The 25,367-nt window shown below is 42.0% G+C and overlaps 1 protein-coding gene across 3 annotated transcripts in view; it reads right to left on the bottom strand.

Moving 5' to 3' along the window:
- Positions 1–25,367, bottom strand: part of PLXNB2 (plexin B2) — a 347,788-nt gene that overhangs the window by 228,702 nt on the left and 93,719 nt on the right. For 2 of the 3 annotated variants that reach the window (XM_081023404.1, XM_081023405.1), the window contains exon 2: positions 23,436–23,603. The gene's annotated coding sequence lies outside the window, so the exon portion shown is untranslated. Of the gene's footprint in view, positions 1–23,432; positions 23,604–25,367 lie in introns of all 3 variants that reach the window. The other variant, XM_081023406.1, reaches the window with a different exon arrangement.

Genomic DNA, 25,367 nt, shown 5'->3' with positions numbered 1-25,367 from the left:
GGGTATCAGAGTTTTTAGGGGGCTAACCAGGCTGGGATAGCTGGGATAGCAGGCTTGTTGGTTTCTGAATGTCTGATGTAGATTTTCAATTTCGTTGTTCTGTATGGGACAATGACAATAAAGATTATCGTATCATAACCTCCACATCTAACAGTTGCAGACCATGAGAACAGGCTGCCCATGTGGCAGGAAATCTTGGCGAGACCACAATTCTCAAATGTATGTCCAGTTAGTTGTATTTGTCTTAGGCAGTGTTATGGGCAGGCTGACATGGCTGCCCCAAATGATCTGTTAATATTTTATTTGTTGATTACAATTCTATCCCATCTCTCCTCCAGAGAGCTCTAAGGTGGCAGGCATGGTTCCTTTCTCTCACAGCACATCAATTTTTAAAATAAATGTTTATTAAGGTTCATAGAAAAAAATACAAAACTTAGCATCTTTTCCCTTTTTTTTTAACCAAACCAAGACTTTTATATAGATATAATAAAAACACAAAGGGGATGGGGAGAGAAATAAAGAAGGAAAAATAAATTTTAAAAAGAATAGGACAGAGGTTAATAGCGAAAGATAGAAAAATAAGATTTGGAAAGTAAAGAACTTTCGATTCTTCATCTGTCAGCTATATAAAAACAATATTCACTTAGTCCAATCCAAGATAACACCCCACAAAGCCACTTTCTATAAACAAACATCATCTTCAATCCTCAAATCCAGGTGTCATTATTTATTTTTCAGGCAAAAAAAATAATCTTCTCATAGCATATCCTCACAACACAATGAGGCAGGTCAGGCTGAGAGGTCATGAGTAGCTCAAAGGCAGCAAAGGTTTAGTGGGGATTTGAACCCTGGTCTTTGAGGCTCTTGACTGACACCTCACTAGATTCATTTCTGTTTCAATAATCAATAACCATTTTAACTCTTCTTTTTGCTCTCTAAGTTTTTTTCCTTAAAAAAACAACCCCTGCAGAAACGTTTATCATGTTGAATGCTAACTAGGATGAGTGAATAACCCCACTGATTAAAAACCAAACCTTGTCTGTCCCCAAACTCAAATTGCTACAGGTGTCTCCTCCCTCGCTCTTTATTATGGGTACATCAGAGTTTCCAGCATCCCTGCAGCTTCAGCAAACATCTTTTGAGAAACCAGAGGGAACAAAGGAATCCCTTCATCTATCTCAAACAGAACACCTCATGACAACAAACTGCATTAGCTCAGGAGGGGAAATTAGTCCTATGAAAGGGGCCTCCTAGTTTTGAGCAGCCTTAATTAGAGCCTTCCTGGTCTGTAAAAAGAAGCAATTTTGCAAGATCAATACCATTTTCAGTTCACTATAATGAGTGCAACACAAACAACAAATGTGGCACACACCACTTTATGCATGTCAGGGGCCATGTTGAGTCAAGTAATTTCAAGGTTAAATTAGGCTGACTTTGGAAGACATATTCGTCTGCTTTTATGTGATCCCTAATGTAAAGAAGCAACCAAAAAACCTATCGAATCTTCCCTGCTGATAGGCAAATTGGTTGGCGGAATAATCTGTCTCCCAACTGTTCAGTATTCTTCTTGTGAGGACAGTAAAGGAACTTCGGTTCACTATGAAGAAGCAGAACCCTGTGCAGTCCTCTATTAAATCTATCAAGCTTCCCCATGCAATGTGGGCCAAGCTACCCCAACTATCACAATGGGTTTATTCTATAACCAGAGGTGCCCCACATGCAGAATCTTAGAAGCAATTTTCAGAGTTTCTCATATTTTTAAAAATAGTGCTTGTGTCAGGTCACATGTGAGTGTGTTTGGATGATTGCATCTCAGCTTAAGGAGATGAAATATAAGCTTTTTGGGCATGTGAATAAATTCTTTACCTGAGCCAGCAAAAAAAATAGGAAGGCTTCCATTAACTACAGTGTCCCATTTTGTCTAAACTGTGGCTAGCAGATTGGGGACAAGCTAGGATATTAACCCAGCCATAAATCAATAGTTTAATATCTTGTATTCTTCTAAAACTGTTAAAGCGTGTTCTCATTCATAGAGAGCACATGTTGCGGTGGGGTCTGGCAGGCCACCCCTCTGTTGCTGGGTGGGTTGGACCAAAGGTTATAAAGTGAAGTCACACAGCACTGACTGAGCTCTTTTGCTGTGTGCATCGGATCACCCGCCCACGCTCCCTAATTTAGGGATCTTGGTTGACCTTGCTATGCCTGTCATGGGTTCGCCTGCTTTTGGGGCAGGGGCCTGGTAGGAATTTTGTACAATTGGCTTATTGGCTGGTGCCATTTGGTTTTTGCCTACTGCGTAGCAAATCGTCACAACTTGTAAGGTTGTGGTTTGGCAATGGTTTAAAAATTGGTTGGTGGAGGGGTAAGGGTTGGCGGTGCCTGCCCCTCCAATGCTGCTGCGGAAAGGCAATTCCAATAAAGGAATCCAGGGGCTTGCCATTCTTTCATCCGTACCCCTGAAGGGGGCTTAGGGCCGTGCAAGCCCCCGGGAGCATGCGGGGGGGGGAGGGTCTGTTGCCCGGCTCCATGCTCTCCCCAATATTGTTTTCCCTTACTGGCTTTCGCTGGAATCCGGACGTCAGTTCTGTCCCTGAGCGTGGGGACAGTTAGTCAGAACCAGTGCCTAAGCAACCACTCACATTTATGTATTTTAATAAAGTTGTGGCCAAAATTATGCCAAAAACCTTAAATAAAAATTACGTGTGAAGTGTGAATTATTTGGGGGTGGCTTGGAGGACCTCAACACGCAACTCGTTTATCTGAACTAGGAAACGATAGTTAACACAATACTTCCTTATTGGTTTGCACGTTTGCACAGGGATGCTGGATATCTGCTTATTTGGCTAAGATATGGCCATATGGCTTGGACCAGGCTTCCTCAACCTCGGCCCTCCAAATGTTTTGAGGCTACAATTCCCATCATCCCTGACCACTGGTTCTGCTAGCTAGGGATCATGGGAGTTGTAGGCCAAAAAAAATCTGGAGGGCCAAGGTTGAGGAAGCCTGGCTTGGACAGTTAATATGGATGAGCTTTAGGCCATATGACTCAACACCAACGTCATGTGACATGTACTATAAGTTTGAACACAGATATTTGTTTTTGTAAAAGTAATTGCAATTCACCATGATCATGAAATTTGCAATTTTCCATCATGTTGCTTTAAGAACAAAATGCATCCCGATTCATTCACATGAAATGAAACATCCAAACTGTAGTGCTAACTGAATTAAAGCACAACTGGTTTGCTGGAGCTAGTTAGAGTTCAGGTCAATAATTTTATTCAGGGACTTCTGAATCAGATTCTCTTTCTACTGTGTGCTAATTAAGAAAAAAATAACTTTCTCTTAAAAAAGAAAAAGGATTTGAATAAAGGGGAATGAAAGATTAAAAGTGCAGCTTAAAAATATTCATACTCTGGGCAAATGTGCATTAAGAGAGACCAGCAATTATTCCAGAATATTATTTAGGGGGACAGGGAATTTGAGAATCAATATATTTTTGTACTGTGTTGTGAAACAAAGCGCCTGAATTAATGTTTCAAGGATAGTAGTCTACAGAGAAGTCTCAGATTTCAATGACTTTTTGAAGTTAGGTCTCTATAATCACCACTGTGTATAAATATTTGATAGCACCACTTAATACATATGTGGTTTTCAGCTTATTGTAAGTTAGAGAATAATGTGTTTAGGAAGTAACCTTGGATTTTCAACAAAGTAGATATAACTTTGGCATGGACTGTCTTGAGCAACATGCCTCGGAAACCCTTTTCTTTTTTCTTTTTCATTTAAGAAAGATCAGCTTGTGAATGTTATGGGTCTGCAAAAATGCGGTCCAACTGGAAAAACACCTATCATGACCTCTCTCTCCATTTAGCAGATATTAGTATATAGCAAGTAGAAACATAAATAAATCAAAAGAAAGAACAGAGGATCTTGCAAAATGCTATAACCCATTCTGGGACATCTGGGACAAACTGGGCATTGGAAGATTCTTCCTTTTCACATTGCACATAGTTGGTGATGGCCATCAGCCTAGATGGCTTTAAAAGAGGACTACTCTCTCTCTCTCTCTCTCTCTCTCTCTCTCTCTCTCTGTGTGTGTGTGTGTGTGTGTAGAATAAGGCTATCAGTAGCTACTAGCCACGATGGCTCTCCTATGCCTCCATGATTGGTGGAAGTATGTTTCTAAATACCAATGGCTGGAAGCCACAGGAAGGGATCATGCTCTTGTGCTCAGGTACTGCTTGTGGGTTTTCCCACAGGTACCTAATTGGTCACCGTGTGAACAGAATGCCGGATCAGATGAGCCACTGGCTGATCTAGCAAGCTGCTCCGATGTTCGCTTTCCAGCTTTTCACTTTCTTCCCGTGTGACTTGGGGCAAGGGCTTGCCCATCACCTATCTCCTTGGCCTTTGAGACATGCCAGAAACAGTGATTGCTATCTGAATTTACAGAATTCCTTGTCACCAGTGTAAGTTTGCATTTCTGAACAGAAATCAAAACAGCATTCTAAGAACCTGGTGCCTTTGTGATACTTAAAGGTAAAGGTAAAGGGGCCCCTGACCATTAGGTCCAGTCGTGGCCGACTCTGGGGTTGCGGCGCTCATCTCGCTTTATTGGTTGAGGGAGCCGGCGTACAGCTTCCAGGTCATGTGGCCAGCAGTGCACGGAAATGCCGTTTACCTTCCCGCTGGGGTGGTACCTAATTATCTACTTGCACTTTGATGTGCTTTTGAACTGCTAGGTTGGCAGGAGCTGGGACCAAGCAACGGGAGCTCACCCCATCACGGGGATTCAAACAGTCAACCTTCTGATTGGAAAGTCCTAGGCTCTGTGGTTTAACCCACAGCACCACCCACGTTCCTTGTGATACTTAGCTCCCAGTTATTTGGGAAAATGTATACAGTGGTACCTCAGGTTACAGACGCTTCAGGTTATAGACACTTCAGGTTACAGACTCCGCTAACCCAGAAATAGTACCTTGGGTTAAGAACTTTGCTTCGGGATGAGAACAGAAATCGTGCTCTGGCGGCGCGGCAACAGCAGGAGACCCCATTAGCTAAAGTGGTGCTTCAGGTTAAGAATAGTTTCAGGTTAAGAACGGACCTCTGGAACGAATTAAGTTCTTAACCTGAGGTACCACTGTACTACTAGAGGCCGACATCCCTGCTCATGTTGCCCCCCCAACCACTCACCCCCTTGCCAACAACCCCTTTACATTTCACTGAAATGCCCACATTCTTTCACCCTCCCAACCTCACAGCTTCTCTAGCTCCCTGCCTACTCCAACCCATTCCACTGCCACTCTCTATTCCTGTATAACTCTCCCCAAAAACTCCACACACACCCTGACCCAGTTCATCCCAATCCCAAGATCCCACTGCCACCATTCTGAACAGAATGTCGCCTATGTGCTGTACGGGTTGCACAACCATTCTGAACAGAGCAGACGGGAATGACGGGGAAATGTGTTTTTCTCTTCTGCTTCACTTGCTATTCTCATGTTGGGAGTTTGCCTGGCCATCATACTGCAGCGTGACTTTTTTCTTACAAAAATATTTTTTCCATTTAGATATGGAAAGCAAGCATAACTATTTGGATAAGATGTGAAGTCATGGAACTTCTTTATAATTTTTGACAGGTGACAACAGATCTTTGTACTTTATTTATAGGCACTTTATTTCCCAGGGTATCCAAATGTGTATTCAATCTCATACTAGGACTTTAAATGGCAGGCAGAAATTGATCTTTCCTTTCCTTTTGCTAAAGCTCACAGACATCTCCCAATACTCAGGCGACTGGAACAATCTAAATGCCTCCGAAGAACAATCTGGTTTACCTCTGAAAACCGGTCCAACATTTCTACCTGCAAGAGTCTAATACAACAGCGCTGAATCAACCTTTCACAACAAGCCAGTGTAATTAAAAACCACCATTTGTGGCACATGACAAGTATGTACACATCACCACATTTGTTTTATGGAAACAGCATTTTCACGGCACTGATATATTAAAGGCCACGCTGCTTGAGTTTAGCAAACACTTAACACAAACCAGCTCATCTGGGAACAGAAGCTAATACAAATAAGCATGATGGTGAGCTACTCTAAGGAGAAATATATAATCCAACTCAAAACAGGTTCTAGCAGGACAGACCTTATCATTTCCCGGTGTCCCTCTGAAACTACTTTCTAGAAAGAGAAAATAGAATACCTGGTATATATTCATTTCAGTGTACAGTGGTACCCCGCAAGACGAATGCCTCGCAAGACGGAAAACCCGCAAGACGAAAGGGTTTTCTGTTTTGGAGGCGCTTCGCAAGACGAATTTCCCTATGGGCTTGCTTCGCAAGACGAAAGCCCATAGGGAAATCTCCGGGGACCTCTTTTAAATGCTGGCGGTGGGGAGCAAAGCCTTTCCCCCCCTCCGGCCTTCAGAAGAGGTCCAGGAAGGCCGGCGGGGGCCGAAAGGCTTTGCTCCCCACCGCCAGCATTTTAAAAGCAGTCCAGGATAGCAGGGAAGAGCTTCCCGCTATCGCGGACGGCTTTTGAAGGCAGGCGGGGGGGGGGGCAAAGACTTTCGCCCCCCGCTTGCCTTCAGAAGAGGTCCAGGACCTCTTCTGAAGGCGGGCGGGGGGCGAAAGTCTTTGCTCCCCCCTGCCTGCCTTCCCGGGAGAGCGGAGAAAGGCAGCGCCTTTCTCCGCTGTTCCGGACGGCTTTTGAAGGCAGGTGGGGGGGCAAAGACTTTCGCCCCCCGCTCGCCTTCAGAAGAGGTCCAGGACCTCTTCTGAAGGCGGGCGGGGGGCAAAAGTCTTTGTCCCCCCTGCCTGCCTTCCCAGGGGCTTTTACATCGCCCCGGACAGCGGAGAAGTCCTCCGCTGTCCCGGGCGATTTTAAAATGCCGCCCGCCAGCATTTTAAGATCGCCCCGGACAGCGGAGAAGTCCTCCGCTGTCCCGGGGTTTTTTAAAATGCTGGGGGTGGGAAGAAAAGCCCTTGTTTCCCCCCCCCCCCAGCCTTCAGAAGAGGTCGGGGGACAGACTGTCCCCGGACCTGGTCTGAAGGCGGTTTCCTTAGGAACGCATTAATTGATTTTCAATGCATTCCTATGGGAAACCGTGCATCGCAAGACGAAAAACTCGCAAGAAGAAAAAACTTGCGGAACGAATTAATTTCGTCTTGCGAGGCACCACTGTACAGTGGTACCTCAGGTTACATACGCTTCAGGTTACATACACTTCAGGTTACAGACTCCGCTAACCCAGAAATAGTGCTTCAGGTTAAGAACTTTGCTTCAGGATGAGAACAGAAATCGTGCTCCGGCAGCACGGCAGCAGCAGGAGGCCCATAAGCTAAAGTGGTGCTTCAGATTAAGAACAGTTTCAGGTTAAGTACAGACCTCCGGAACGGTACCACTGTACTGACTACAACTGTCCTTTGCAAGGGAGTGTACACAAGTATGAAGAGCACAGTTGCTTTCAGTTATGTTGTATGAATACCCGCTGCCTTGTGGGACATGTCCGGAGGAAGAAAAGGCTAAGGAATAAACCCTACACAAACCCAGAGTGGAGCCCCTAAGATGGTTGGATGTCTTCTTGAACTCCTCCCTACTGCAGCTCAGCTGGTGCCAAATGTATTACGCTGCTTTCCTATGGGCCACATCAGCGAGGCTGATGGGTGGGGAGTGTCTTGTTGTCTGGGCAGCCCGGGATCTCCATATACACTGCCCCGGCTTGTGCCCAGGGGAGGTCACTTTGGTGCTGCGAATGCAGCAAAAACAACATGGGAGGCAGCAGTTACAAGCAGGCACTGCGATTTCCCCAGCAGTTTGACTTCACCCCTGGAGGCAAAGTCCATTGTCAATAGATCGGATACAGGCAGTCTCTCTACGTTATGTCCATAGGAAAGTTAATTATGTGCAGGGAACTGTATAAATGTCACATGTAGATAATATATGAGCATCTATTGCATTGCCATGTACACATATATGTACACCTTTTTTTGAAGTGGCCCTCAGCCTTAGCCCCATAACTCTGGTAGCATGCATAGGGTGCAACTCCACTAAGATTTACTCAGAGCAAATCCCCTGAAATTAATGAACATGCCTATGGAAGAACAATTAATTTAAGCAGGCCTACTCTTGAGTAAAACTTAGTTGAATGCTGCTCACAATCCCTGCCCAAAGTAAACTAAGATGAAGGTAAACTAAGGATGCAATTTGATGTTGTTGTTTTATAGAGGTTATTGTTTTGTTTGTTACTATGTTATGTATTTTTGTGTTTTTATATTACAAACCACTTTGTCATCCTTGGGTGAAGGGCAGTCTAGAAATTTAAAAAAACAGAAGCAGCAGAAGCTACCAAAAGAAAATAAAAGTGCATGTTAAAAATATATTATTCTATAAGCTATGATCTCTTTTTTTAAAAAAAATAATTTTTATTGAATGATTTTATGTTACAAAAAACAATACAGCCATACTACCAGTAAATATAATTAAGAAATAAAAATTACATACATCGATATTTAGTTTGTTATTTGTTATTTACCGTCTTATTACCATCTAAGCTATGATCTCTTACTGCATTATGAATATCATTTGGCAAAGCCTAAGGTTTCAAGAGCTAAGCTAAGTTCCCAACGTATATAGTTTTGATTTATTTTCAAAATATTATACAAGTGAAATAAATATATAAAATTGAAGCGCTGAGATACACAGCAACAACTGATGACCATATCAGAACCCCTGGTGACTTTCATAGTTGAGGCGTTAATCAATTTACAGAATTGTGATGATAACTAAAATGCCACTACAGTTGACTTGGGTTCCATAGTTAGGCTCCAGGAATTGTTCAAAAAGTTGAAATCACGTATAGCCAGAACTCCCACATGTTTTCCACCTTACTTACTGAGCTCTGGGAGGCTCCTGCGAGATTTTGCAGGAGCCTTGTGGAGCTCTTAAGCATTCTGCCTTGTGTGCATTTAATTTGTGCAATTGCATGCTGGTCCGCCACCAAGCACATAAAGCTGCGATCCTGCAAGTCAGATGTGCAAAGTTCTTACTCAGATGCTGCCTGAAGATTCATTCGTTGCTTTATGTGGAAAGTTTTTTGCTTTGTTTTTTAAAGGAAAACCATGCAGTATTTATGGCCATATGTGCAATGCTCTTATCTCATTACATGTGTTTTTAAGAGTCCTTGACAGCATCAGGAGTTGCCTTGAGGCAAATAAGTTCAACAATTACTAGTTTTAGTTACTAAGCTGCAGCATTCAGATGAAATATAATAGGAAGACATCTTAAGAAAAGTTAATTTTGGTCCTAAGTGAATAGAGATATCGGCTCTGCAAATTGTTAGTTGATGCATAATTAATTCTAAACTTATAACTACATTGCCGTCATAGAAGTCTTCTCTGTGAAGGGAGATTGGAAAGATAATGAAAACGTTTGTCTTCGAAGCAGTGAATGAAATGGGAAACAATAAAACTATAAAAGTAGTACCGGAAAGCACTACACCATCTTGCCCAACACCAACTGCAGAACTAAATCAATTATATGATTTGATATAAATCATTAAACTATTTGCTTCCTTAAACTAATGGGAGTGAGCGGTGTTTTTAATGAATGTGGCTTCCATTTGAATTATGACAGCTTAATATATTGTTATATTCACAAAGCCAATACAGTTTAACTTAGCTCTCAGAAATGTGGATTCTGGTCTCTATTTTCAACAAGTTAAGTAAATCTTCAATTAGCAGGAGATTTGCTCCTCACCTTGATTTAGATAGTTCATACAATATGAGATAGAGATTTTACTGGCCAAGTAAATCAGCCTAATTTTTAATTGTGCATGGCAATTTCTTTACATTGATATAGGACATTACCTTCTTGAATTCTTTACCATAACACAACAAAGTGGTTCGATATTAAGGCTATCTACTGAGTTCATAATCAAGGTGAGATCAAACTAGTGACTTTATTGGTTGGTAGTGCAAACTCTTTGCTACTGTGCTATGTCAGTTCTTGCACCAATGCTGCAGTCCAAAATGATTACTTGGGAGTAAGGCCCTTTGAACTTAATGGAACTTACTCCTAAGCAGATAGTGATATGATTCTGCTGTTGTATTTTTTGTGCCATAAGGTTCCATAGGTATCGAACCACTGGTATAAGAAATGCAAATGTTACTTGTTGAGACCACAGAAGGACAAGATTCCCTTCACTGAAGATGATACAGCAGAGGGCCACACAGAGAACTTTCTCTAGTCGTAGCTAGAAAATCTTTGTTATTTACAGTCTGAACTAGTTTACCTAATATCGCGTGCACATGTTTCATATACTCCCCTTGCCTGAAATGAAATTGTTGCCTAAAACTGGAATTACAATGCTGCCTGGTGAATCAAAGCAGCTTCCACTTTTTTTTCAGTTAACCACTTCTCTAACGTTTTTGTCAACCCTAAACTTCAGTTAATCTTACCTATGGTTGGGGAAAAGCAGCCAGCTTTGTAAACAAACTGGATTGCTTCCACTAACATAGTTAAGACTAGCAGCAGTTTATCTAGATGACATAGCGAACTACAGTTAGTTTAAAACAGAAGCGAATGGTTGTAAACTCTTCCTTATAACCTCACTGGAGGAAGAGTGGTGTCACGGTCCGGTTCACAGGCGATCGAAGTCCCGGCTGGGAACGTCGGAACCGGGGGCAAGATGGCGGGGTGGGAGCAGGAACGAGAGTCCAGAAGCCAGAGTCGGGAAGCCAAGAGTCCGAGGGTCAGAGAGCTGGGAGTCAAGAAGCCAAGGGTCCGAGGATCAAGAAGCAAGGAATTATGAAGTCGGGGGTCCGAGGGGCAAGAAGCAAGGAGTCACGAAGTCAAGGGTCCAAGAGTGAAGGAGTCAAAGAACCAAATGCAGCAAGGCAGGGAACGTGTTGCTGTGGCAAAGAGCCGCAGGGAAATGCTGACCTTATATCCCTTCCCAGCTCTTGCCACCAGGTGCAGTGAGTTACCAATTGGCCTCACCTGTGCCTTGCCTCTTCAGAACAAACTTAGGAAGGCCCCAGTCCTGGTCACAGGGCCTGGCTCCTGCACGCACTCCTGGCAAGTGAGCTAGTACTTGAGCCTAAGCTCACTGCAGTTCATCCTCATAACACTAACTCAGGATGGCTAACTCAGATGTTAGACTCCAACTTCCATCAGACCAAACCTGCTTGGCCTATTGTCAGGGATTATATCAGTCAAGTAATGTATGGAAGACCACAGGTTAGCCCTCTTTCCAATAAACCGTGGTATAGTGTTACATCCTAGTGCAACTAACGTTAATGCAGTAAGGCAAGGTGATAAGAGTTTCAGTAGATAAGTTACAGCAGGGGTCCTCCAGATGTTGTTGGACTCCAACTCCCATCGGTCCCAGCTGACATGGCCAATGGTCAGGGATGATGGGAGTTGTAGTCCAATAGCAGGTGCAGGGGACCACATTGGCTTTCCCAGAGCTACAGTGTTAGAGAAAAGGGGGGAGAATAATCAGGCTTTTATGCAATGCCGCGCACCCGCCCCCCAAATATAACTTTACTCTTCTCTCCTTCACAACCATGTTTTGAAATCTCCACATTTTGCATCAGAGAACCAGTCTTGTAACTGGCACCAAACTGAATCACCAGTGAGTGAATCAGAGGCAGCTGAGCAAGAATCACTGTTTATTTCTAGAGTTGCTGATTTTTGAGAACTAAAAGAAGATAACATTCTTTAGAAGCGGATTGCAAATACTGTGAAATATGACCACTTGGTTTGCTAAAAGAAAAACTGAAGTCCAAGTTCCCTGACCATCATAAGCTTGAGGGCGCTCAGAGAGTTCACTTTATTTTTGATGTCCCCGTGATGAGATAGTCATCATTATTTTTTTGTGGTAAGCTGCTCCAAGAATCCTAGCTGGCTGGAAGAAGCAAGTTGCAAATGATTTATAAATGAATTACCCTACAAAAAAATGTTTTAAAGCTACTACAGTGGTACCTCGGGTTATAGACGCTTCAGGTTACAGACGCTTCAGGTTACAGACTCCGCTAACCCAGAAATACTACCTCGGTTAAGAACTTTGTTTCAGGATGAGAACAGAAATTGCATGTCGGTAGCAGGAAGCCCCATTAGCTAAAGTGGTATCTCAGGTTAAGAACAGTTTCAGGTTAAGAATGGACCTACGGAACGAATTAAGTTCTTAACCTGAGGTACCACTGTATTACCTGGCTGAAGCTTGGAATAGAGGTGGACTAATAAATGAAACGTTAATTGTAGGTATTCAGTGAAGGAAATAGATGGAACTGAGTGAAGAACTGTAACACCTGGTGCTTTGATTGTCCAAATAATTTTGCAAAAGATTCTCTCAGCAGCCCCTACAATAACCTAGTAAGGGTATCCTGTCTTGTGGGCACTTGAGGATTGCAGGGGAAACAAGTAGTATCTGGTGAACTCATGTCAAGGCTGGTGGAGTTTTTTCAATGTAAGCAAGGGCAAGTTGTGTCAGGTAAGGGCAGACAAGCGGATAGTCAAGTCAAAAGCTCTCTTCCGCAGAGGGCAGACAAAAATGGGACCTTAGACAGATCCAAGTGAACTTTGCTACCTGAAGTTCTATGGTAGCTATAGGATCTCAAGAAGTTGCTAAATCCAACTGAGACCTCATACAGGCCAACAAGACCCATAGTCTGTGCTAGACCAGGGGTCAGCAGCCTTTTTCAGCCGTGGGCCGGTCCACTGTCCGTCAGACCATGTGGTGGGCCAGACTATATTTTGGAAAAATAATAATGAACGAATTCCTAGAGATAACCCAGAGATGCATTTTAAATAAAAGCACACATTCTACTCATGTAAAAACACCAGGCAGGCCCCACAAATAACTCAGAGATGCATTTTAAATCAAAGGACACATTCTACTCATGTAAAAACACACTGATTCCCGGACCGTCCGTGGGCGATTGAGCCACATCCGGCCCCCGGGCCTTAGGTTGCCTACCCCTGTGCTAGACTCTCCCTCCTACTCCACAGTGGAGCTGGCTGTGTTGTAAAAAGGCCTTTGCCTGATTTAACAGTCTTTGGCAACTAAAGGGCTAGGCAGAGGTTATGTAGGGGATATACTCTGAGCTCAAAAATGGCTGCCATGGGCACCTTACTGGCGAGTGGTGTCACACACACACACACACACACACACGAGCTGCCAGTACAGCTGTACTCTCCAATTTACTATAGTCATTCCCATGCTGTGTGCAATGGTGAACTCCTCTGATAGCAGATAATTCTGCGCCGGGAATGATTGAATGATCCAATCATACTAGACAAAGCAACGCAGCAGAATTTACCTGTCCCCGGCACATGCTGATCTGAAGGAAGGAGAAAGCAGTGAACCATACAGAGGCACAGCCACCGCCTCATTTGTGGGTGAACACTTTGGGCTCACAGGAGCCTTTTAATTAGGGAGTTTAAATGTTTGCGGCATATTAGCGGTTTTCTCAGTTTCCACACTGACTGCTATACACATTACATTGTCAAACAATGAATATACATAAAAAGTGTGCAAAGCTTTTCTATTCTTATCTTGGAACACATGCCATTGTCTGATTCATGGGTCACATGTGCACCAGTCTCGCTTCCTCCTCCTCCTCCTCCTTTTTTTTTCTTTTTGGAAGAAGGGAAAGGAAATTGAACCCTGCAATCTTGTCATCATATTGCCAGTGACTTAATGGCCGTTACTGTGAAGAGATTCTTTATGTGATATATTAAAAAAAAAAGTCAGGGTATCATTGGGTGCTTTCAAGGATAATGATGTGCTTGCACCCTGCAATTAAATCAGTACAAATGTGCAGTTATAATACTAGATTCAGCTGCAACCTTTCAGTCACATGAATGTGGCTGAAATCCCATGCTTAAAAAAAAGAAAGAAAATCCATTATTTCAGGAGGACAATTATTTGTTTAATTTATGGCTCCTCGGTTCTCTCTCACTCTTAAACAAAATGCAAAATCTTTCTGAGGAGAGAGAAGCATATTAAAGCGCTACTTGCACTACCCAGAGCAGAGCAGGACTCTCATATATATATATATATATATATATATATATATATATATATAATTCCTAACAAGGAAACCCTCCTTGACTTTATCAGAGAGATCAATATTCTAAATAGATATGCTCACGGAAGCAGAAAACACTTCCACAAAACACTTCTGGGACTAATCTACAAACATTGTCGGCAAAAACAAAACAAAACAAAAAACCTGTAAAAACTTTTGCTTGTGCCCATGAAATAATATACTGAAAAGCATTAAGCTGAATCACTTATGTTAAAGATACATTCTCTCAATTGAGAAAAAAAATGGAAACACTACAGATAAACATTCAATATCCTGAGAATTTAAAGCTCAACAAGCATAAACAAAGAAAACGTTGAAGAAAAAGCAGGCATGCCAAATTAAGTTGATTCTAACAAGTCTGTGTAAATGCTTCGAATCTCTTTCTTTTTAAGAAATAAAACCACCAACCAGTATAATTCTGGCAGATTCCATTACTTGGTGAACACATTAGGAGAACTTACCAAAACTAGCTGATGTCCTCTCATCTCCTAAGTCGCAGTGTCCCCCTCCAGATTGATATACTGTACCCATTCTTTTCATTTTACTACTGGCCTACATAACTTCTCATTTTCTTCTGGAGAAGCACTGAGAATGAGGAAGCAAATCTGCACAATTTCAACGTCTCTCTGGGCAACACAGAAACCTAGCACTGCAAAAATAGCATTTTTAAGGGACCTCCCCTGCAAAGGAGGGTGGAAGGTGGAAGCCCTTCTGGACCATATGCTCTTACTTGACCACCATTTGCCAATTTGTATTGGTCAATTTCCCTCTAAATAAAACGTGGTACATATTTTCAGGGTACAGTTCCACCCATCAGGTATTCATATCCACTCGATCTCCACACACAGTTTCAAAAATGAGAGGCAAAAAATTAAAACACAACGCAATAAAATATATTCAGTGATGGAAGTATCATAAAACAAGTGAAAGTGTATGTTCACAACACATGTTCAAGCCTAAATTCTATCCCCACACATAATCAAGAGGTCTAGATATGGACAAAGATTCTGAACATTGGAACATGTTTGTTATTGTAGAGCAGTGTTTCTCAAAGTTAGGCTTCCAGCTGTTTTTGGACTACAAATCCCATAATCTCTGACCACTGGTCTTGCTAGCTAGGGATGATGGGAGTTGTAGTACAAAAACAGCTGGAGACCCAAGTTTGGGAAGCACTGGTATAGAGAACGCAGCCCAGTTTGGTACTTCAGTGACCTGCAGGTCACTGAAACAGGAGGCGGGGGGGGGGCAGGCTGCCCCGGGTGCCATCATGGAGGGGGGGTGACAAATTATCAAGGAACAATTACTGCCCTACCAGGGTGGTTCATAAAAAACTTTTTTTAAAAAATGCCTGCTCCAAAGGTCTTATCTTACTACACTAGGGATTATATAGCTATATATGAAATTCCATGCATACCACTCAATATCTTGACCCTCCTCCACAAAAATAGCTGTTTACTTGGCCTCGTGAAGGCTGAAATTTCAATTCAGCAGAACACTTACTGTTCCCAACCCTAACCCTGCAGAAAGCCATCTAATTAGACTTTAATTTGATTTTGACATGTTTTTAGGAGGTAATTTAATTATTATTTGATTTTATACCAATGTTAGGTATCTGATGTTAGCCGCCCTGAGCCCGACTTTGGCTGGGGATATAAATAAAAGTTGTTGTTGTTTCCTTTGTAAGAAAATATGAAATAACGTAAAACCATTTTTTGCGGGCAAAATAAAAATCAATGGGGGGGGGTGACAAGAAATTTTCTGCTCTGGGTACCACCTGACCTTCCTACGCCTCTGACAGGAGGAATGGCAAGTAGAAAGCAGGAGATGTATACCTTGGCCCTGTGGGAGAGACAGTACTGTTGGTGTCTGGGAAGGGCTCTGGTGTCTTCAGAGAAAGACATAAACAAAGCACCCACTTGCATACTAGACATTCCAGCAGTAATAGAGACTCTTGCAAGTAAGAAACATGACCTGCCTTGGCTTTAAAACTAGGTGGGTGGGAACTTGTAGTAGGGAACTTATCAGTTCCCTACTACAGTCGTCAACTTCTTGTCATTGGTCCCTGGCCCTTATTCCTAGACCACATTTATCCCCGTCAATGATTTTGTTTTCTTTGTTGTAGATTCTATTGTTGCAACTCAGCGTGGGTCCTTATGACAAAGGTGGGTAAGAAAACGAAGGAACAAAATAAAGGAAGCTGCCTTATACAAACTGAAACCACTGGTCCATCTAGCTCAGGATTGTCTACAGTACACAGACTAGTGGTAGCTCCTCTCGATCTCAAGACATAGTGTGATTTACTAGTCTCTTATTGGCTTAACCTCTTGCTTACCTCCCAAGTTCTCCATGTACAGACAAAGCATATAATCCACAGGAGCTACTGAAAGAATTACAGCTACCACAGTTCACAGCATCTCAGCAGCTGAGGAATGGGGGTAGAGCATGGGTAGGCAAACTAAGGCCCAGGGGCCGGATCCGGCCCAAACACCTTCTAAATCCGGCCCACGGACGGTCTGGGAATCAGCGTGTTTTTACATGAGTAGAATGTGTCCTTTTATTTAAAATGCATCTCTAGGTTATTTGTGGGGCATAGGAATTCGTTCATTTTTTCTCTCTTCAAAATATAGTCCGGCCCCCCACAAGTTCTGAGGGACAGTGAACCGGCCCCCTGCTGAAAAAGTTTGCTGACCCCTGGAGTAGAGGATGTAAGGAGAGAAGAAAAGCATTCTTCTTCTTCTTCTTCTTCTTCCTCTTCCTCTTCTTCTTCTCCATTTTCACCTCTCTATTCCTCACTGCTGCTTCTACGCTGACAACAGGGGGAAAGAGGAAGAGCAAGGGAGCACAGTGGAGACCAGAAGTCCAAACTTTTTCAAACCCTTGAATTGGCCCAGAAAGTGTTTTCTGGGTTCTACAGGCTTTTTTAATGGAAATCCAGGGAAGTTCTAATTCAAGCCTCAGAAAGCTGTACATCAGTGTTTCCTAAACTGGGTGATACTGCCCCAGGGAGCAGTACAGTGGCCTGAGGTACAATGGGAGGGGGCACTAAATAAAAATAAGGTGGTGGTTGAAGCATAAAGAAGAAAAGGAAATTTTGAAAAACAGTCCGTACATGTTTCATCTGTGTGACTCACAGCTGTCCATGGAGGCACAGGTCAGTTCTGTGTCCAGGGCAGCTATCTACCAGCTCCATCTGGTACGCAGGCTGAGACCCTACCTGCCCGCAGACTGTCTCGCCAGAGTGGTCCATGCTCTGGTTATCTCCTGCTTGGACTACTGCAATGTGCTCTATGTGGGGCTACATTTGAAGGTGACCCGGAAACTACAACTAATCCAGAACACCGCAGCTAGACTGGCGACTGGGAGTTGCCGCCGAGACCATATAACACCGGTCCTGAAAGACCTACATTGGCTCCCAGTACATTTCTGAGCACAATTCAAAGTGTTGGCGCTGACCTTTAAAGCCCTAAACAGCCTCGGCCCAGTATATCTGAAGGAGCATCTCCACCCCCATCGTTCCACCTGGACACTGAGGTCCAGCTCCGAGGTCCTTCTGGCGGTTCCCTCCCTGTGAGAAGTGAGGTTATAGGGAACCAGGCAGAGGGCCTTCTCGATAGTGGCGCCCGCCCTGTGAAACGCCCTTCCACCAGATGTCAAGGAAATAAACAATTATCTGACTTTTAGAAAACATCTGAAGGCAACCCTGTTGAAGGAAGTTTTTAATGTTTGATGTTTTATTGTGTGTTTAATATTCTTTTGGGTGTAAATAATAAAATTATTATTATTATTATTATTATTATTATTATTATTATTGCTTAATGCCAGGTTGGGCGCCGTTGCGGTACAGCGACAACGCCTCCCCTGGATCCAGCGGTCATGCTGGAGGTGAGGGGTTTTCCCCGGGCTCAAATGAACCCTTTTCGACTTCACCCAGGCCCAGGAAGTGGATCGCAGTTTGCCTGCCTATATACAACAACATCTTTCTTTACTATATCGTAGGACATGGGTAGAAATATAGATAGATAAAAGAACACAATTTTGTCACAGCATCTTTCTGTGATGCTAGAAGGTAGATTTCCGGGGTCGGGGGGTGGGGCTCTGACTATTTATTTTTTTATTTTATTTATTTATTTCTGAAAAGGGGGCAGTAAGAAAAATAAGTTTGGAAGCCACTGCTCTACAGGAAACTCTGACAATGTATCAACAGTTTCACACATCTCTGTTTTATATGCATGGATCCTGAAATCCCCAGCAGAAAAGACACTTGAAATATTTCCTTAGTTCCAAGCAGGTTTAGCAATGTAATATCTGATTCTAGCTCTTGGAATATTGATACTAACATCCAAGAATATGAAATGTTATCAGCCCTACTTTAGGCTAATAGGAAGGTGATCGTTCCGTTTCATTAATTACTTTCTTTATTCCCCCTTCAGACAGTTTGGTTTTAATCTGTTCAGACAGCGGCAGAATAATTTGCACCAAGAAAGCTAATGAAGGGTTCCAAGATAGCAGAGATTAATTTTTCCAGGAGTTCATTAATTTGCAAAGAACCAAGTTTAAGTTATTTGAGACACAGAAGTACAAACTAAGTTTATGGGATTTTATATAAAAATGTCTCTTACAATATATATCCCCCCCCCAAAAAAGCTGCAGGGATATTCCGTCCTATACTGACCAACATGACTATATTGTTCAGCATTCTTTTAGCTGTTGGACAAAAAACACCTGCACACTTCCAAGCGAAAGCAGTGAGACCCCAGACCAAGTTGGTAACTTTGATTCAGAAGCAGACTTTTATTGGCCGAAGTGCACCTTATGGTATTACTGACTTTCAGAACAGTATAGCATCAAAATATAACATGTTGTCCTTCCCCCAACTTTTTTTCACGTTCTAGGTAATTGATATTATAGTTTGAAGTCTTGTTTATTCTGTTATATTTTACACCAACAAGACCTATTTATACTAAACAGAACCCAGTAAGGCAGACATGTATGTACAAAAGTATTTTTTTAGAAAAATGTGAATCCATTAAGAGCCCAAGATGAAATAACAGAAATATTAAATGATCAATACATTTTTTGGAATTTTAAAATCATATTAATTTTTAAATCACTTCTTAAAATGTTAAATTTTGCAGCTTATCTTTACATTTTAAAGTAAGCCGATCGTGCAACGTATCATATTGAAGCCTTCAAAGTTCTGAAGAGCTTGGTATTTTTAGTTTTGAAATATCTCAATTCTGGGCTGAAGGTTCTTGTGCAAGGCCAAAATTGTCTCTCCCCCCCTTTTTTTTTAAAATTTCAACCCCTCCTAACTCAAAAACAGGATGAAATAAATAATAATAATTTTAGATTTTAAACTTGGATTTGGATCATTCAGCTAGTGTATAAAATATTAAGAAAATTGGATGACATGAGGTAAAAAAATTGGATCACTTGATATGGAATGACTCTTCTGCTAACTAAGACGAAGCTAAAACAACAGACTGATGGTATTTTTCTGCCAATTCTGCAGTGCCCAACCCATCGCACTATGAGCATGTTTTATTTTCCTATTGAGTTTTCACTCCGCCGCTACTACTGGCAATCTAGCCTGCATCCCCCGGGACCCATTCCTTCCCCATAATTAGAAAAAGAAAGCACTCCATTAGTTGGTCCTGGCATAATAACTTACTATAAATATATGAAGACTTATGTACCAGTATCTGCAAAAGAGAAATGTAAAACCTTTAAAATGAGATGTTGCTAGGGGGCGAAAAGAGGATTACAACATGCATGCTGTTAAAGCACTTCCAAAAAGTTAAGAGATTTATGTTGACTAATAATTTCTAATTGAAAAAAGCTGCAATACTCTCTGATGATGCTCGGCTCTTTCTCAAAGTGCCTTTGTCAAAGCACCTCCCTCCCTCCCTCCCTCCCTCCCCTCCTCCCAGCTAATCCCATCAACAGTTCCCAGGTGAAGTATTTTATCAATACCCGTTGGGATCCGAATGCATCTTTAATGTGTTCTTTTCTCAACAGCGGTAAAAGGCTGCACCCCCCCTCAAATGCCAAGCAATTTTTCAGAAGCTAACGGGTGTTTTATTGAGTGCAGATTAAAATACTATTCTAAGTGTTAAAATAATTCATTTAAATATAGGAGTGTTCAAAATATTTGATAAAATAACCTTGAGAATTTGGCTCCTGTTTTCAAGGAGAGCTTTTAAAAACGAAGCTGGGAGTTTTAATCAAAGTCAGACTCGTCCTTTAACAAGGAATTCAGATTAATGAATTGAACAACACAATCCTGTAGATTTCAAGGAGTTTTTAAGGTTAATTGCATTTGACAATATTATGATTCTATTTCTCCTAGTAGGTATCAATATTGTGGAAACCTGCATTCCATTTTGCAGGACTTGAAATGATTTGCACACAGGGTCCATCAATGGAATCAGATGCCAAGACTCCTGAGGCACAAAAATACCCTCCCGAAGACTTCAAAAGGCGATAACTAAGAGAATCAGAATATTTCATATTAATATGAAAGGAGCAAAAAAGAAAACTATGTCATATGCAGGTGCCTCTCTTGGCTGTTTGCGTTTTCCTAAAACATATTTTACACTGGTCATGCCATAATGAGTAAGGGAAATTGGAGTTGCACATATAACAGAAATTGGTGTCAACTTGTGGTTTGTTTGGAGGAAAACAAACTAGAGTCTGGGTTCAATCTAGTTTGCTTCCCTACTCACACAGCAGAATCAAGAAATTTGGGGGGGGGGGGGCAAAGTGCTCATGAATGCTCAACCATAGTTTACTAACTATGGTGGCATGTTGCATGCAAACCAGGCTACATATGCCAACATCTCCTGCAAAGACTGATTCAGAATGAGTCTTGCAAGCAGCAAATAGTTTGTCAGTTACCTCGCCATTACCCCAAGCTAATGCTGAACTTACTAACCTACAAAGTACAATCAGTTGTCAGGCAGTGACTTGTCTTGGGGTGCCTGTGCTGCCAAATTCAGTTTGGGATCCTCATCAGAAGCCTTTCTCTAGGTCTTCACCACCACCACTAATCGAACTTATTTTTAAATTAAATTACATTTCTATCTCATCTTTCCTCCAACAAGCTCAAAGGATGATGAAGGGTTTCCTCCACCTCAATGGAAGGTGAATGGTTTTTATCTTCATAGCCAACCTGTGCGGTAGTTTTCGGTGGAGACATAGTGATTGGATCAAGGTCAGCTTGATGGCTGGCCAGGGATTTGAATCTGAGACTCCTATGGCCTAGTCAAACCTTTCACAGTATTCTTTTGAGGTTCTCATGCTCCCGAAGACCCAGAGTAAAACTTAAAATTCTCTATAATTAGCAATCAATTGCGGTTATAGAAATAAAGTCAATGTTTTAAGTATTGAAAACATAGTCAGGCAATCTCTGCCTCAGTATTCTGGTCACATAGTCCTCTAAGTAAGGACTGTTAAACCACGCTCTCTGCATTTAACCACATTGTATGAATCTAGCTTCCATAATTAAATTTTCTCTTCAGTTTTGCTTGTCAGGTGCCTGCAAATTGCAGGCAGATGTTTTCATCAAATTATTCCTAAGGGGAAGCTTAAACCTGTGCTGCACTATCTATACTAACACAAAAAAGTCCTTCATATGCAGCTGGTTATGTGCTTCATGACAGAATACACTTTCTCATTAACAATCACGAACGCCAAATTCACTTAACTTTTTTTTTTTTGGTCAAGCGTCATTTTATTCTTATGGCTGTGGCTGTTTCTTGTTGTTCTCCATGGCTACAGTTGTCATTCCTCGAAAGAGTTGGTTTATGGACTATCAATGGATTAATTAGGGATGAAAGTAAAAACGGCAGCAACCTAATAGCTAGAAGAACCTTAGACACCATTCTGCAACCAGTGTCGTGAAACGTGAAAATGGGCAATTGGGGTAGGCAGAACAAGGTGCCAATCCCCCATGAGCCTGCCAAGACCCTTGCCACCGCTTGTACATCTCCACGCTGCCAGCTGTTGTGTGGCAGCTCCACTGCAATCTCATTCTTTCAGGGCAAAAGGTCCTGACAACCAAACAGCTGGGTATGGCCCATGGGACTGCATGTTGCCTACAGTGTTAATAGGACCAATGGGACATAGAAGCAAGGGGGAAAAACTACTCTCTGAGACATACAGGTGTGTGAGTGCATGCAAATAGCTATCATATATTCCACATGGCCTTTGCACAAGAATGAAGTGCGCCTCAAATATTTGCCTAGGGAAAACCTTGCACCCCGATATGAAAACGGCTCCACTGGGAGGAAGGACGTGGTATAAATTGAGTAAACAAACAAACGACATAGGGAAATTTGAGTAAATAAATTAATGGCATGAGAATGATCTCTAGGGAGAATGATCTAGAGCAGCCTTTCTCAACCTGTGGGCCTCCAGATGTTGTTGAACTACAACTCCCATCACCCCTAGCTAGCAAGGCCAGAGCTCAGGGATGATGGGAGTTGTAGTCCAACAACATCTGGGGACCCACAGGTTGAGAACCACTGATCTAGAGAGTCACAGGTCAATCCGTTGCCACCTTATTATACACACTCCCGCTAACGTGCATGATCATCAAATCAACAACAATGGTCAGTTCAGCTACTACTGATAAAACGTTTACAGTATACCAAGACATTGGGGGCTCCCTGACATTCCAAGAAGAAAGCCATCAAAGAAACCTACCGTCACATATACACTACAAGTGTCTAAATTGTGTATGACAACACAAGGAAGAGCTTTAGGGTCGGAAAACAGTCATACCCCTTCACACAATGAAATTCACTACAACAAAATGCGGTAATGCCCACTGTCTTAGATAGCTTTAACAGTGGATTAGAGAAATTATTAACAGAGGAAAGGATTGCCAATGATTCCAATGTCTCCCCATAAAATAAAGTAAGGCAAGCAATTAGTAGAAAACTCAGCTATGAGACCTACCTTAGGACAGTTCAAATCACTAGATGCTAACAGGAACATGCCAGACCTATTTATTCCCAGCAGTTCCCTCCCTACCCAGTGATTTCCCCAGTCTTCCTAAGCAGTTTGAAATATCTGACTAGGCAGACTTTCAAACTACAGTTATAAGTGCTAACTCTGAAACATAGCTCAAGAGAGTTCGGGGGGGGGGGGAATATCATTAATGGAAACACGTAAGAAATGCCAGAACTGGTTTGCCATACCAAGGGCTATTTAAAAATTACATATTGGAAATATTTTTTATTTTTTTAAAAAAGAAATATAACATTATTTACCCAAATACTGCATAAACACTCCTCAAAAAGCAAACAAGTTAAAACAAGTTCTTACCTGCAGTGAGTCATATGACAATCTCTGAACTTTAGTACTGGGAAGAGACTCAACCTCAGGTTTTCTTCAAATACCATAAAATGCTCTAAAAATAAGGAAGGTAGACTGATGTAACCATTTTTTTCCTTCAGGTCTCACAGGAGTCAAAAACTGTAGCTCTGGACAGATCTGCCAATAAAGGAAAGAAAGAATATATATTATATTATATTATATTATATTATATTATATTATATTATATTAATTATATTATATATCAAGAGCCAAAAAAACGTGTGTGTGTGTGCGCGCGCGCGCATCCTAAATTGTTTGTGCTCTGAAGGACCTCTTCCTGTATTGCCAGCTAGCCCATGCCTTAAGATCTCAGGGCCCTGCTCATAGTTCCACTGAGACCTATGGTTTGTGGTACAATAACAACAAGAAGAACTTTCTCTGTTATGGAAACCTGGATAAGGAATTCCCTTCCCACAAAGATTCAGTTGCCCCTGTCATAAATCACTCCTAGGTGTCGGCTCAACACATGCCTGTTTTTTTTAAGATCTAATGTGTTTTGGTTGAAAGTTTTTGGACTGATTGTTAGACTGGAATGTCAGGTTTTTTTGCTTTAATGTTAATGTTTTATGGTTTTTGCATTGATTTATGTATTTTATATTTTGTCAAGCCCTGCCAGAAGGCCCTCGGCGCAGGACCTCAGTGTCTGGGCAGAAAAAACACACATACAGTGGTACCTCTGGTTACGAACGCTTCAGGTTATGAGCTCTGCTAACCTGGAAGTAGCTGCTCCTGGTTGCAAACTTTGTCCCAGGATGTGAACAGAAATCACGCGCCAGAGACGTGTGTGCAGCAGGAAGCCCCACTAGCGAAAGCGCGCCTCAGGATAAGAACGGTTTCAGCTTAAGAACAGACCTCCAGACGAATTAAGTTCGTAACCAGAGTTACCACTGTACTTGAGCATTGGCTAGGATGTTAATGGGAGTCAATGTGGGAGACTAGGATTCGAATCTCCACTCAGCCAGCTCCCTGAGTGGCCTAGGGCCCAGTCACAGTCTCTCTGTCTAATCTACACCCTTGTGCAAATTAATTCGCAACCAGAGGTACCACTGTATTTGTGCCATTGGCCTTTTTATACAGAAGACCTTCTTATGCCACAAGGCTTTGAACTGAATTGCAGCTGTTGATTTTATGACGTCCTGTATTGCTTTGTATAGTCTTATATGTGGCTATTTAATTGTTTCATTACTTCAGTGTTATTGTAATCTCCTTGGCTTATATCCAAAGAACTTTGAGACGAAAATGCATTCTAATGGTATCTACAGCAACTGATTCTATTGAAGTTACACTTTAATGTGAAGGCATGCATTTATAGATATACAGTATATAAAAAACAACAAGATACGGATAAGTTCACTTATTCCTATAACATCACTCATTTAGCAAGAATATAGTTAAAAATACTAAGAATGGAACATCTTGCCATCACTACTAACAAAAAATAATAATTTCTGTCAGCTTTCCTTGAAGAAGAAGAAGAAGAAGAAGAAGAAGAAGAAGAAGAAGAAGAACAACAACAACAAGAAGAAGAAGAAGAGGAGTTTGGATTTGATATCCCGCCTTTTACTCCCCTTTGGGAGTCTCAAAGCGGCTAACATTCTCCTTTCCCTTCCTCCCCCACAACAAACACTCTGTGAGGTGAGTGGGGCTGAGAGACTTCAAAGAAGTGTGACTAGCCCAAGGTCACCCAGCAGCTGTTTGTGGAGGAGCAGAGACGCGAACCCGGTTCCCCAGATTACGAGACTACCGCTCTTAACCACTACACCACACTGGCTCTTGGGGAAACAAGACGTATTTATCAAGATTAATCGAACCTAAAAGCTTGACAAGACATTATGTTGTAAAAATGCAAGTAATGCAAGTAATTCTCATGCCTCAAATTCA

The sequence above is a fragment of the Podarcis pityusensis genome (genome assembly GCF_964106645.2).
Source record: "Podarcis pityusensis genome assembly, chromosome: 10".
Classification (NCBI taxonomy): domain Eukaryota; kingdom Metazoa; phylum Chordata; class Lepidosauria; order Squamata; family Lacertidae; genus Podarcis; species Podarcis pityusensis.
Note: the sequence above shows the minus strand (reverse complement) of the source record. Positions and strands in the feature narration are given on the sequence as shown.